General features: G+C 36.2%; 1 pseudogene; it reads right to left on the bottom strand.

Annotated features, from left to right (window-relative positions):
• Positions 1-6,216: 6,216 nt before the first annotated feature.
• Positions 6,217-6,329, bottom strand: LOC122100940 (annotated as a pseudogene).
• Positions 6,330-12,566: the final 6,237 nt, after the last annotated feature.

Below are 12,566 nucleotides of genomic sequence, written 5' to 3'. Positions count from 1 at the left end.
TGGAGTCTCATTTCAGTCTGCCTCATAAAAAATATATTATTTATCAGCTAAATGACTTTCAGCTTCTGTTTCTTGCCTGACTTCATGTAGGCTGTGATAGCAGACATGACTGGCTGTGCTTACTGGAGTTTTTGTTTGTTTGTTTTGTGTGTGTTTTTTTTTTTAGAGGTCTAGGATTACTATTCAAGATAGTAGCTTCTCTGGGTCCCAGGGATCCCCTGACCTAGAGTCAATAGGTTTTTCTCCTAAAGATACAAAGAAACAGCTGACTAAATTCCTGTTAATTGTCTCAAAATGAGGCAATGTGGCATCCTTGCAAAGCCATCAATAATCCTCTGTAACCACTTATAGAAATGGTCTATCAAGATGGCTTTTCAAGGTTGAGCGTGAAAAATGTTCATTTCCAATTCAGCACCATGAAGCAGATCACATCCCATGGAGCAGACTTTTGGAAGGAAGGTCCCCTTCCTTCCTTCTCTTATGATACATCAAACCATAATATTCTGCAGTTGTGGCCAGCCTGGAGCACATTTTCCCAAGAATATTCTGTAGTGTAAAAGAGGACCAACTGTGAAAATAAAGGTGAAAATACTTGTCTACTACAGACTGATTTATCTTTCTTTTATCTGTTGTTATTTTCATTACTTTAAACACATGGATGAATTATATTGGGATTAGACAAGTGGCAAAGGATTACTGGAATAAACATTCAGTTTACTTTCATATATCCTATATAATGCACTTAACCCTTTATGAAAAATTAAATCTGACTGTAGAAACAATGTCAGAAATATAAAATAAGCCTCAATATGAATAATCTGGCACATATATACCATCATCTACTCAGAAATCCAGTCTCTCTTTAAATATTTATTTGGTACAAAATAATAAAAATTTAATTAATGAATGTGACTTTTAAGTATTATCTGAAATACTCCTCGAGTATATGATTGTATATGTTTTAGATGTCACTTAGACAGGAATTAAAAATGCATGTAAAATTCAAATTTCCACAATTTAAGCTAGATTAGAGGAGTAATACCCTCCTGTATTGTGTGGTGTGAATTTTACTACAATGCTGAACCCTTCCACCTAATACCAGGAGTCATGTGCAATAATTTATTTTTTCATGTTAAGATGAGTGCTAAGTGTAGGATACATTTTGAATTATTACATTAATTTATTAATATTAGTTTCACTTTTTCTTTTCTATATCTGCAGAAAATAAAATTATATATTAAACATTGAATATGAAGTAATCAATAAGTAAACTATTATTAAAATGACATACTATTAAACTGTGATTTGAATTATAGTTCTAACAAATTGTGATGTAAACAACATTTAATAGAATTATGGGTAATGTTTTTTATTTTTTATTTATTTTTTTGGGGAGGGTCCGGTTGTGGGGCCTGAACTCTGGGCCTGGGCGCTGTCCCTCAGCTCTTCAGCTCAAGGCTAGCGTTCTACCACTTGAGCCACAGCGCCACTTCTGGCTTTTTTCTTTTTGCTTATGTGGTGCTGAGGAATTGAACCCAGGGCCTCATGCATGCAAGGCAAGCACTCTACCACTGAGCCACCTTCCCAGCCCTATGTTTTTTAAACTTACCACCTTGTTATTGTTTTCTAATTGTGTCATTTGTTATACTTGATCCAAGTCACCCCTTCACCTCAATTGCTTAGTTTTCTATTTTATCTCTATTGGTTTGCTAATTATGCATTTTGTTTTCCCTTTTTAGTGACTGACATGAGGCTGAAAATCTGTATGCTAGTTTATTATTTCTTACGTTAAAGTCAAATTGTTGCTCTCCATAGCTGTTCTACTTTTCTTTGTATAGTACAGAATTTCCCCTAGTCCCACTGACTGTATTGCTGCTCTCATATATTTTATTTTATTTTTTATTTAAATTTTATTGTCAAGGTAATGTACAGAGGGGTTATAGTTACATAATTAAGGTAAGGAATTAATTTCTTTTCTAACTTGTTACCCCTTTACCCATTTTTCTCCCTCTTCCCTCCCAATGCACCTCCCAAGATCCGTTTCCAACCTATTGTTTTGTGAGTATCACTGTTGCATAGGTTCCCCCTTTGTCCTTTGTCTCACTATTTTGTTTTTTTTTCCTTCCCCTTCCCCAGTTCAGATCAACATATTTACAATAACCAGGGAATCAAAATCAAATACAGTGACTACAGGGGATAAACCATAGGTGGGGAAAACACAAAAGGATAAAAATAAATCATGTAGTACATTAAGAACAACAACAACAAAGAACATGTCTTGGAGTTCATTTCACTTAGAATCACCCTATATGGTCATATGTACATAGCTATTGAGTTATTCTACTCATCTACTAAGATTATCCTTGATGTACACAATAACGCTCCTATGCCCCAGCAATCCCACTTCTGGGCATTTAACCAGATGATCATAAACAAGGCCACACTAAAGCTACTAGCGCAATTATGTTTATCACAGTAATATTTACCATAGCTAAGATGTGGAATCAACTCTGAAGCCCCTCAGTAGATGAATGGATCAAGAAAATGAGACACACACACTTACATACACACATAGACACACGTATCATGCTTCCATCAGAAAGAAAGATACCACCTCATTTGTAAGGAAATGGAAGGTCTTGGAAAAAACCATATTAAGTGAAATAAACCAGACTTAAAGAAACATAGTTCCCATGGTTTCCCTTATTTGTAATAATTAGTTTACATCAAGGATAATCTCATGTATTTTAATTTGACAGTTTGTTCTATGCAACATTATTACAATATTGTTTGTTATCATTTCTGCAAACAGACAGGTATATTGAAAGAATTACATTCATCTTTTCAATTACTAAAAGAAGAACAACTAAAAGAGCAACCCCTACTAGGAAGAACAACTCCTACTTACTTAGCTTCATTCCTATGTAAGGCCACTGTTGTCCCCTGTATCCTCATGTTGTACATTTCAACTCTATACCTCATACTGTATATCTAGTATCTTCTACATTGTGAACTAAATGCCCCAGAATTTCCAATTTGCTTTACTTTAAAAAAAAATCTGTCTTAATATTTGAGTTTGTGTGTGTGTGTGTGTGTGTGTGTGTGTGTGTGTGTGTGTGTGTGTATGTGTGTGTGTTTACAAAGATCAGAACACAACATTTTTATTCATTTCGAATACATCTTTCAGGTCATTGTCAGTTGTGGCTAATGGGAGCAGTCTCTTGTTATTTTAAAGATGAAACAGAAAAAGATATTTGTGCATGTACCACAGTTGCTTTATTAGTCTGTAGTTGAACACTAAACATTGACTTATATCTTGGCTGCTCTTGTGAATAATGTGAATAACAATGAACTACAGATATATTTATGAGGTACGCAGAGAGAAATAATCACATGATTGGTGGATCAGATGATATCTCAACTTTGGATTTCTTTAGAAACTTGCATACTACTTTCTACAACGAGAATACTAAACTGTTTTTTGACCAATAGTGTAGAAAATTTCCTTTTCTCCACACTCTCACCAACATTATTACCGTTTATTCAAAGGTAATAAAGGGCAGGTTTTTACTATCTGCAGTACCCTAGACTGGCCTTAGAATTAAATCCAACCTCTTAAATGCTTGGAATTACAAGCCTTTACCACCATAACTGGATCCATTGATTTTTTGATGAGTTATAATAGTTATGAAGTTGTTTCATAGTAATTTTAAATTATATTTCTCTAATGACTTCTGCTCAAAAAGCATTAAGGCAGCATAGAAGTTGTATTAAACACAACTTTGTAAACCCACAGGCAATTTTCAGGGCTTATGGAGAACATGTCTATTCAGAACTTTTGTCCATTTTTAATCCAGGTTCTGGTTAGTCTCATCTTTAATCTCGCTAAATCAGATCAATAATTAATTCAAGGTAGTAGAAAATAAAATAAATGAAGCAACTCTTAACATTTTTCAGTTTTCAATAACATGGTATTGCTTACATCATTTTCTGTTAAAAATTGACACTATATAACTCAATTTAGTTAGACCTGTTACAGGGCTGTAGTTTATTTATTTTACATTGATTGTTCTTTCCAAAGCCTGTTTGTCTAATTTCCCTTGTTTTCTTTCAGTCTCAAGTAGCTCAGATTTCAAACTGAAGAACAAATGGAAGGAAGCAAACAACAACAACAAAAAACTACAGTTCCTCTCATCCGATGATGCCTGTATAAGAATGAGGAAAGAGTTCATCCTTTTAAGGAGCTATGATAGGACAACAAAAAAGAATTTATTCTTCTATGACTTCTTTATCTTTGCGATGTAACTTAAATGTTGTAAAACACAAAATACTGCTCAGATACTTTTATGTTTTATCAGTTTTGCACATTTTCATATGGATTTCACCTCAGTCTACAATATTCCTTCATCATTCTGTCCCTGATATTTTTACACTATCAAGACATAACATAACCAGTTTGATTTACAGCATGAGAAGTTATCCACCTGGCTTCCTTGGAAGCAGAGCATGATCAATAGATATTACTTTTAGTTGCTCACTACATGTAATGGTTTCTGTACTACTTATGACGTTCTATTTAGTATTTATAAAAGATTGCTGGCTAAACTCAAAGCTCATTCCTAGAAGTTTATTTTAAGTATTTCACAAGTTTTATTCCCTTAATTGTTAAGATAACATTTGCTATAATGTTAATGTTATTTTAGTGTTTGGAAAAATTGTAATTAAATGCAGTAAGTGCACGGCCTAAAGACACACACAGTGGGGAAAGAAATGAGTCAAAGTTTCCGAAAGTCTTTCAGCAATACACAAAAGGTAGATAAAATCTCTCCATTCTATTACACTCTCAATTCAATATTCATATTGTCCAAGAAATAATAGCATAGTAAATACTGCCCATGGTGATTGTTTTCTATCACATTTGTCTTCAATACAGATTGTGTTGGTGACACTGGGTTATCATGCACAGAACTGAGCTTATACATTGAGGTCCAAAGAGAGGCAAATTTCTTCTGTCCCACAATTCCAGTATCCTCTTTAAAAAGTACTAAAACTTTTAAATATCATCACCTACTGTCTTATAATTATCCAAAAAGAAAAAAAAATCATAAATAATCACTCCAAAATGCTTTAAAATTGGAGATGCTAAAACATGCCCTCTGAAGTAAATTTTCTTCTACTTTTAACGTTATTCTGAAAGCTTTTGCTGGTTTGTCACACCTGTAATCCTAACTACTATGGATATCTACTCAGGAGCCTGAGATCTGTGGATAGCAGTTGGAAGCCAATCAGGGCAAAATAAATTCAGGAGATTATTTTTCAAAAAATTTAATGAACTAGCATAGGGCCAAGAATGGAGATGTAGCTCATTTAGTAGCTCATCAATCTAGAGAAAAAAGGCCCAGCAAGACCTTGAAGCCCTGATTTCAAACACTGAGCACTTCAACACACATTCAAGTACTTGAGCACATGCGTGCATTCACCCACATATGTATTCAAAATGCCTTCATATCGGAGTTTTGCATGAACTCCTTTGCTAACGATATTATATGAGTAAAATAAAGGGAATAAACTCTTCCATCTCAGAACATTTTTATACGTTCTTATTGTAAAAATACTGTACATAGGGGTAACACTTACATGAGCAAGGTAATGAGTACATTCCCTAACAAGCATTGTTACCTCCTCCTTTATTGTTCCCCTACATCCCTTCCCTCCCACCTCCACAAGTCCATTAACCTCCTCCCTTTCCCGGCCTCAATTGTAAAGTTCACTTTACAACATAGTGTCTTGTGCATCTCATTGTTACAATGGGTATACCTGTATCCCTATTTAATCATTTTGGTTTTTTTTTCCTTCCCATCACCAAATTAGAGGAGAGTATATACAAGATGTAGGCGCACCAACTTCAAATACAGTGAAAACAGGTGTTATAGCATGGGGGACGAACATACAAAGAAACAAAAAAAAAAACCACACTGCACGTTACAAGTACATGAGAAACAATAGCAAGAAAAAAAAAACCACTTGTGTCCCTAACATGGGTTTCATTTCCCTTAACATAATCTTATCTGGTCATATACACATAACTTTTGGCCTTTTCTGCTTATCCTAGACATACATTAGTTATTGAAAATTAGAGAAACCATGGGACCTAAGTTTCTTTGGACTTGGCTTACTTCAATTAATAATTTTTTTTCCAAGTCTTTCCATTTCCTAAAAAATTGGGCGATGGAATGCTTCAGGAATTTGCCTGTCATCCTTGCGCAGTGGCCATGCTAATCTTCTCTGTATCATTCCAATGTTAGTGTATGTGATGCAGAATTGTGCACAGAACATTTTTATATATAAATTATAATTGATTTTCTTTAACTAGACAATTCAACAAAAAGTAAGTTTAAAAGAATTTTCATGAAATTTTAGAACCATGTACTTCTTACATAAGTACACATTTAAGAATAAAGTCAAGATTGACATGTCAAAAACAAAATAATTCCAGATATTTGTTGTTCAAGAGATGTGTAGGAGGAGGAATTCAATTATTCTATACAAGGGACCTGCCATAATGAACACTGCAGCAAGTGTTAAGGTTTGTTAAAAGTTTTAATGTTTTCAATATATTTAATTTTGGGAATTTGCTTATATATGCCAAAAACTGGGACTGTTTGGCAGGTCATAATACTTTTCTATAAAGTATTTAAGATTTATGGTAGCAGATAAGTACTACTAAGTATGTACATTTCAGATTTTATAGAAAGTTTAGTAATGAGAAGTTGCAAAGTCTTTGTGTAAAGGAGCAGAATAAAGAGTTGACTATGTTAACTACACAGTTTCTGTTAAAAGTGTAGGCCTTCTTACTTCATATGTTAATGAGGAACAAATGATGATATAAGCCATATACAAATTATGAGATGAACTATAAATAGTAATCTTAGTGGGTGTCTTTAAACACTACTCATAGCCTATAAAATTCTTGTGGAACATCATAATCTTAGCCAGTGTTAAATGTAAAGAAATATGACAATAATAAAATCTAATTTGTAGTACACTTCAAATACTGAAAACACTGGTAATTGTTTTGTTTTTTATTTTATTATTCATTAATATTTCATAATTGGTTTTCTTTATTTTTAGCATTGTTTTCCTTGTTGTAATATAATACAACTTTTTGTAAGTTGTCATTAGGAAGTACTTTGAGAAGGTTACTGGGATGGCCACACCATTTTTTATAGGTGTATGTGAATTTATAAAGAGGAAACTTAGAACAAAATATGTATTTAAAAAATGATCAAGTGGAGTCTGATTCAAGAGTGTTAATGTATGTCTTCACCTAAAATATTAGCCCTAGGCTCAAGGAGAGTTATTACAGAGTTGAGGGCACAAAAGTTAGAGACTGTGTTTTGTTTTGTTTTTTATTTTTATTTTGTTGGTCATGGGGTTTGAACTCTGGGGCCTGGTGCTGTCCCTCAGCTCAAGGTTAGTGATACCACTTGAGCCACAGCACCACTTCCATCTTTTTCTGCTTATGTGATGCTGAGAAATCAAACCCAAGGCCTCATGCATGCAAGGCAGGCACTCTACCATTAAGCCACTTCCCAGTACCTGAGAGACTGGGTTTTATAAAATCATCTAAGCAACATTTGCTTTCTGCTTTGGGTTATATAATGAAATATATGAGTATCTTTTTTATGTTTTTGTGCATTGTCATACTTCTAAATTTATACTAACTTCACCACTTTATCCTTGTCAAAGTCACGAAATATCTCTGAGAGTTTGCTTCTGTGAAGATTGTTTTTGCATTTATAATTTCTTCTGAGTCATTTTTTTAAACAAAATCACTTTATATTTCATGTTGATGGGTATTTACACAGAGACAGGAATATAGAGGATTTAGTTTACCAAATGAACATTAAAATTAGTGCTCAAAAATAAAAATCAGCCTTAACACATATTTTCATATCTTTCCCTACAATGTATGAGGGAGGCATTTTAGCTCCAATTTTCTTGGGATTCCTAGGTTTACAATTCTTAAATCACAGAGACATGCTGTAATGGGAGTAAGATTTTTTGGTACACTTTGCCCTTCAGTCTGCGTTTCTTGTTCCTCCCTTTTCTCAACTCCATTATTAGAGATTTTTCTCAGAGATGACTCCATCTCCAACTTTTCACTCTTCCTAGCTGGACAAATGAATTTGCAGATCAAGACTCTTAGACAGAAAGAATTTAAGAGCCTGAATCTAAGACACTTCTCTCATACACCATCCCTACAAAGACACAAGTACCAAAACAGGATACATAGTTTCATTTTTTTCTACCAAGGCCAATGCATGAGGTTGCTTGCTTCTGAGGGTGCCTGTTTGTGGCTCTTACTTATGTTGCAGATTAACTTTATACCTAGTTCCATTATCAGCTACCAAGGATGGCATGTTTAGGCCATCCAGGAGGTTGGCTCAACAGGGCGGCTGGATGTGTGTCCTGTGAGGGGTTCCTAAGATCCCTCATGAATGGCACAGAAGATCTGTGTTGGAAAAACCGGGGGCAATTAAGGTATTCTACAAACACCATCTCAGCAAGGCAAAGTTTACTCCTGCAGAAAGCATGCTGTCGCATGTTGAAGTTGAATAAGCACACTGGATAGGCAGCCCACCACTGGTTCCCATAAATTTGAGCTTTGGTATCATCTTTTATGATGGCTCAAACTTTTGACTCCTTTCAAACTAGTCAAAAGTTTTAATAATCAACCAAATCTGAACACCTGGCCATATGAAAAATAAACAACTTTTACCCAGTTGTTGTTCTACTACTGTTGCCATGCCTCTAGCCCCTAGCACTTCTCTAAAATAGCATTGGTAAGGTTTTGACTACCTTTACAAGGGCAATGCTTATATCAGTCAAGCACTTCAAGATTTAACTTCTACAATTCTCCCATCTGATTTTGTTTCTTTTCTTCCAAACAATAATCATTGACTTTCCTATTCAGCAGTATCCAATAAGATATTTTGATTTAAACAAGGGTTTGATTAAGGCAGTTTTACAGTCAGTCACAGAAAAAAAACCTGTTATAGAAGAGATAAAGCACACATTACTATGAAAACAATTACTAAAGAGGTAAATATTGACACCATGACTCATTGTTGAAATGCTTGTTCTATCATCAAACTTGTAAAAGAATCTGCCACCACACACAGACACACAACCTTTTTTATAAGTGACTGGGAGCTGGTCTTGGGTTTTATCTCATGCTGTGGGCATTGTCCCAGAGCAGTTTTACTCAAGGCTACCACATTAGCCACAACTCCAGTAGTATCTTTTTTTGCACCTTTATTGGAAATAAAAGTCTCATCTTTCCTGTCTGGGTTGGCTTCAAACACAAAATTCAGTCAACTGAGCATTTAGGATTATACTCAGGATCATTTCAGTTTTTAGGTAATTTGTTTCCAGTATTCAATCCTTGTAAGTTTTTCTGTATCATTGGCCTCCAACCACCACACAGATTACCTTTGAAGTATATTTATTCTTTTATTTTTATATATTTATTTTAAAAATACTGTACAGAGGGTTAGTTACATGAGCAAAGTAAAGCATACATTTTCTATCAAGCATTGTTACCTCCTCCTTTATATGTCCCCTACCATCCCTAACCTCTTAGCTTCAAAACTACCCTATACACTCCCCCCGAACTCCGCCTAAATTGTAAAGTTTGTTTTTCAACAGTGTCTTGTGCATCTCATTGTTACAATGGGTCAACCTGTATTCCCATTTAAGTATTCTGTTTTTTCCCTTTCCTCCCCAAACTAGAGAAGTGTATATACAAGATGGAGGACACCAACATCAAAAACATTGGAAACAGGGGTTATGCTGTTTTTTTGGAGGACAGCATACAAAGAAACAAAAATCACATGGAACATTATAAATATGTTAGAAACAATAACAAGAAATGACAAAAAACACTTGTGCCCCTATGGTGGGGTTCATTTCACTTATCACCATCTTATCTGTTCAAGTACTATATTTAGACCAAATTTTTCCCATTCAATCCTACCAGTGGCTCCTAGTTACTTTTACATGGTGGCATTTCCAGTAAACAAATCCAGCTGATAAATAAAAGCACCTATTGGAATAATTCGATTATGGAGATCATAGATTGTGGAGATCAACAGAATAAAACTAATTTAAGCTGCTGTTTCTGGTTACTAGCTTGAAGCTCTTTAAGCTCCTAAGTAAATATGAAATTTGTAAATATGTAGTTTGTATTTGCAAATATGAAGTTTGAATGACCCACTAGCTAAGAAGTCTCTTCTTACTTAATTTAAGGTGTTTGAGAATGGTCAGGTATGGATTGGCCAATGGAACCAAAGCACAGATTCCACTCCAGTTGGCCAGTAACATCTCCAATAGTGGTCTCCTGGAATACCACCAGACATTTTCCCTGGCTATGATTTGTACTTACTGCTCATCTTCACTACATCCAGATAAGTTTCCCAGAAATGTTCAATTTTCCCCAGGTAGTTGATCTAGAAAGAATGGAGCTGATCAGTTTCAAGGGTTTTTGAAATAGACTCTTGCTTCTGAGAAGAGAAACAAGGTGTTCCAAGTTGTCTCGGATCACATTTTGCTGACCTATCATGAATTTCATGCACATGGGGTCTGGGCTCTATGACAGCACAAATAGAACCTCTTGTGTGGCCTCCCTGCAACACAGTAATAGCAGTACTCCGTATGTGGACAGAATCACCCTAGTATTTCCTCACTTATTCAGTCTCAATTTGAATCTGGGTAAACTCAAAATTGGAAGACATACACAAAGTGTCTGCTCCAAGATTGAATTTGCAATCATATCATAAGATTAAGTAGAGGGTCCATTGAGGCCCTGGAACTAAGCATGATCACTTTAAGGGCATTAAGAGTGTTTGGATTTCCCCAAGTAGGATGTTTTCCCAAGTCAAACATTAGACATTTATCTGGACATTATGAAACTGAATCATATTTTGACCAATTTTTTCATTAACACCCTCATTACTAGATGGCAATGCCCCTGCCCACTAAAAGGGAAACTTGCATTCTTGTTAGATAGAAACGCCCAAAACTCCTTCCCTCTTGGTAGGAAACCCTTCCTCCCTCTTGGTAGAAAACGCTTTAGGTGTAGCTTGCCTTTGTTTTTTTTTTTTTTTGGTTGTTTTGTTTTTTGGTCGGTCTTGGAACTGAACTCTTTGCCTGGGTGTGGTCCCTCAGCTCTTCAGCTCAAGGCTAGTCCTCTACCACTTGAGTCACAACACCACTTCCAGTTTTCTGAGTGGTTTATTGGTGATAAGAGTGTCACAGAATTTACCTGCCTTGCCTAGCTTTGAATGACCATCCTCAGATCTTAGCCTTCAGAGTAGCTAGGGTTACATGTGTGAGCCACTGGTGCCCATATTATTTTTTCTGTTTTCTTTTCTTTGTTCTTGGATTTGTCGGTTGTGAGGCCTGAAATTTGGGCCAGGACACTGTCCCTCAGCTCTTCAGCTTAAGGATAGCTCTCTACCACTTGAGCCACAGTGCTTTTTCTGCTTACATGGTGCTGAGGTTTTGAACCCAGGGGTTCATGCATGCAAGACAAGCACTCTACTGCTAAACCACCTTCCCAGCTCTTCGTCTGAGTTTTTAGTTAACTCACTTGCCAATGTTCAAACCTTCTAAGGTCTTTGTGCAGGGGCTGGGAAGGTGGTTCAGTGGTAGAGTGCTTACCTTGCATGCCTGAGGCCCTGGGTTCGATTCCTCAGCACCAAATAAGCAAAAAAGAAAAAAGCTGGAAGTGGCACTGTGGCTCAAGTGGTAGAGCGCTAGCCTTGAGCTGAAGAACTGAGGGACAGTGCCCAGGCCCAGAGTTTAGGCTCCATGACCGGACTCCCCCTTCTCCCCCACCAAATAAGGTCTTTGTGCAGCTTTGGTCTCCAATCACCACAGAAGCTCTTCCCTTGTCAGATAATGTTTCTAGAGCTAATTTTCCCATGCCATCCTACTAAAGCATTTAGTTTATGGGTTACATTTTTTTTTTAGTGTAATTAACAAACCTCTTTTTATTTTATTCTACTCTATATTTTATTTTTGCCAGTCCTGGGGCTCCCTGAGCTTCTTTTGCTCAAGGCTTACACTCTACCAGTTGAACCACAGTGCTATTTCCAGCCTTTTCTGTTTATGTGATTCTGAGGAATAAAACCCAGGGCTTCATGCATGCTGGACAAACAAAGCCATATTCCCAACCCCCAAAATATTTTATTTATACTAATCATAAGAATAAAATTTGAGGAGTTCCGGGAAGATGGCGGAGGAGAAGCTGGAATCTGAACAAGCTCTTGCATAGAAAACAGTTTCAGAGTTCCAGTGAACAGTCCCAAGAAAGAGAATCACACCAAGTGTGCCATCACAGGACAGAGAGTTAGTCAAGAGAGGGGAAGCCAAGCAGACACATCTGAGCAGCTGCCGCTGCGGCGGCAGGGTCGCAGCGGCGACCACAGCCGCGGAGGCATACCTGAGACGCAGTCCGGGACGAAGGAGCCAGACGCAGCGGACGAGCGGATTCTACTCAA

Source organism: Dipodomys spectabilis, unplaced genomic scaffold (genome assembly GCF_019054845.1).
Source record: "Dipodomys spectabilis isolate Male_0828 unplaced genomic scaffold, ASM1905484v1 ptg000612l, whole genome shotgun sequence".
Taxonomy (NCBI): Eukaryota; Metazoa; Chordata; class Mammalia; order Rodentia; family Heteromyidae; genus Dipodomys; species Dipodomys spectabilis.
Note: the sequence above shows the minus strand (reverse complement) of the source record. Positions and strands in the feature narration are given on the sequence as shown.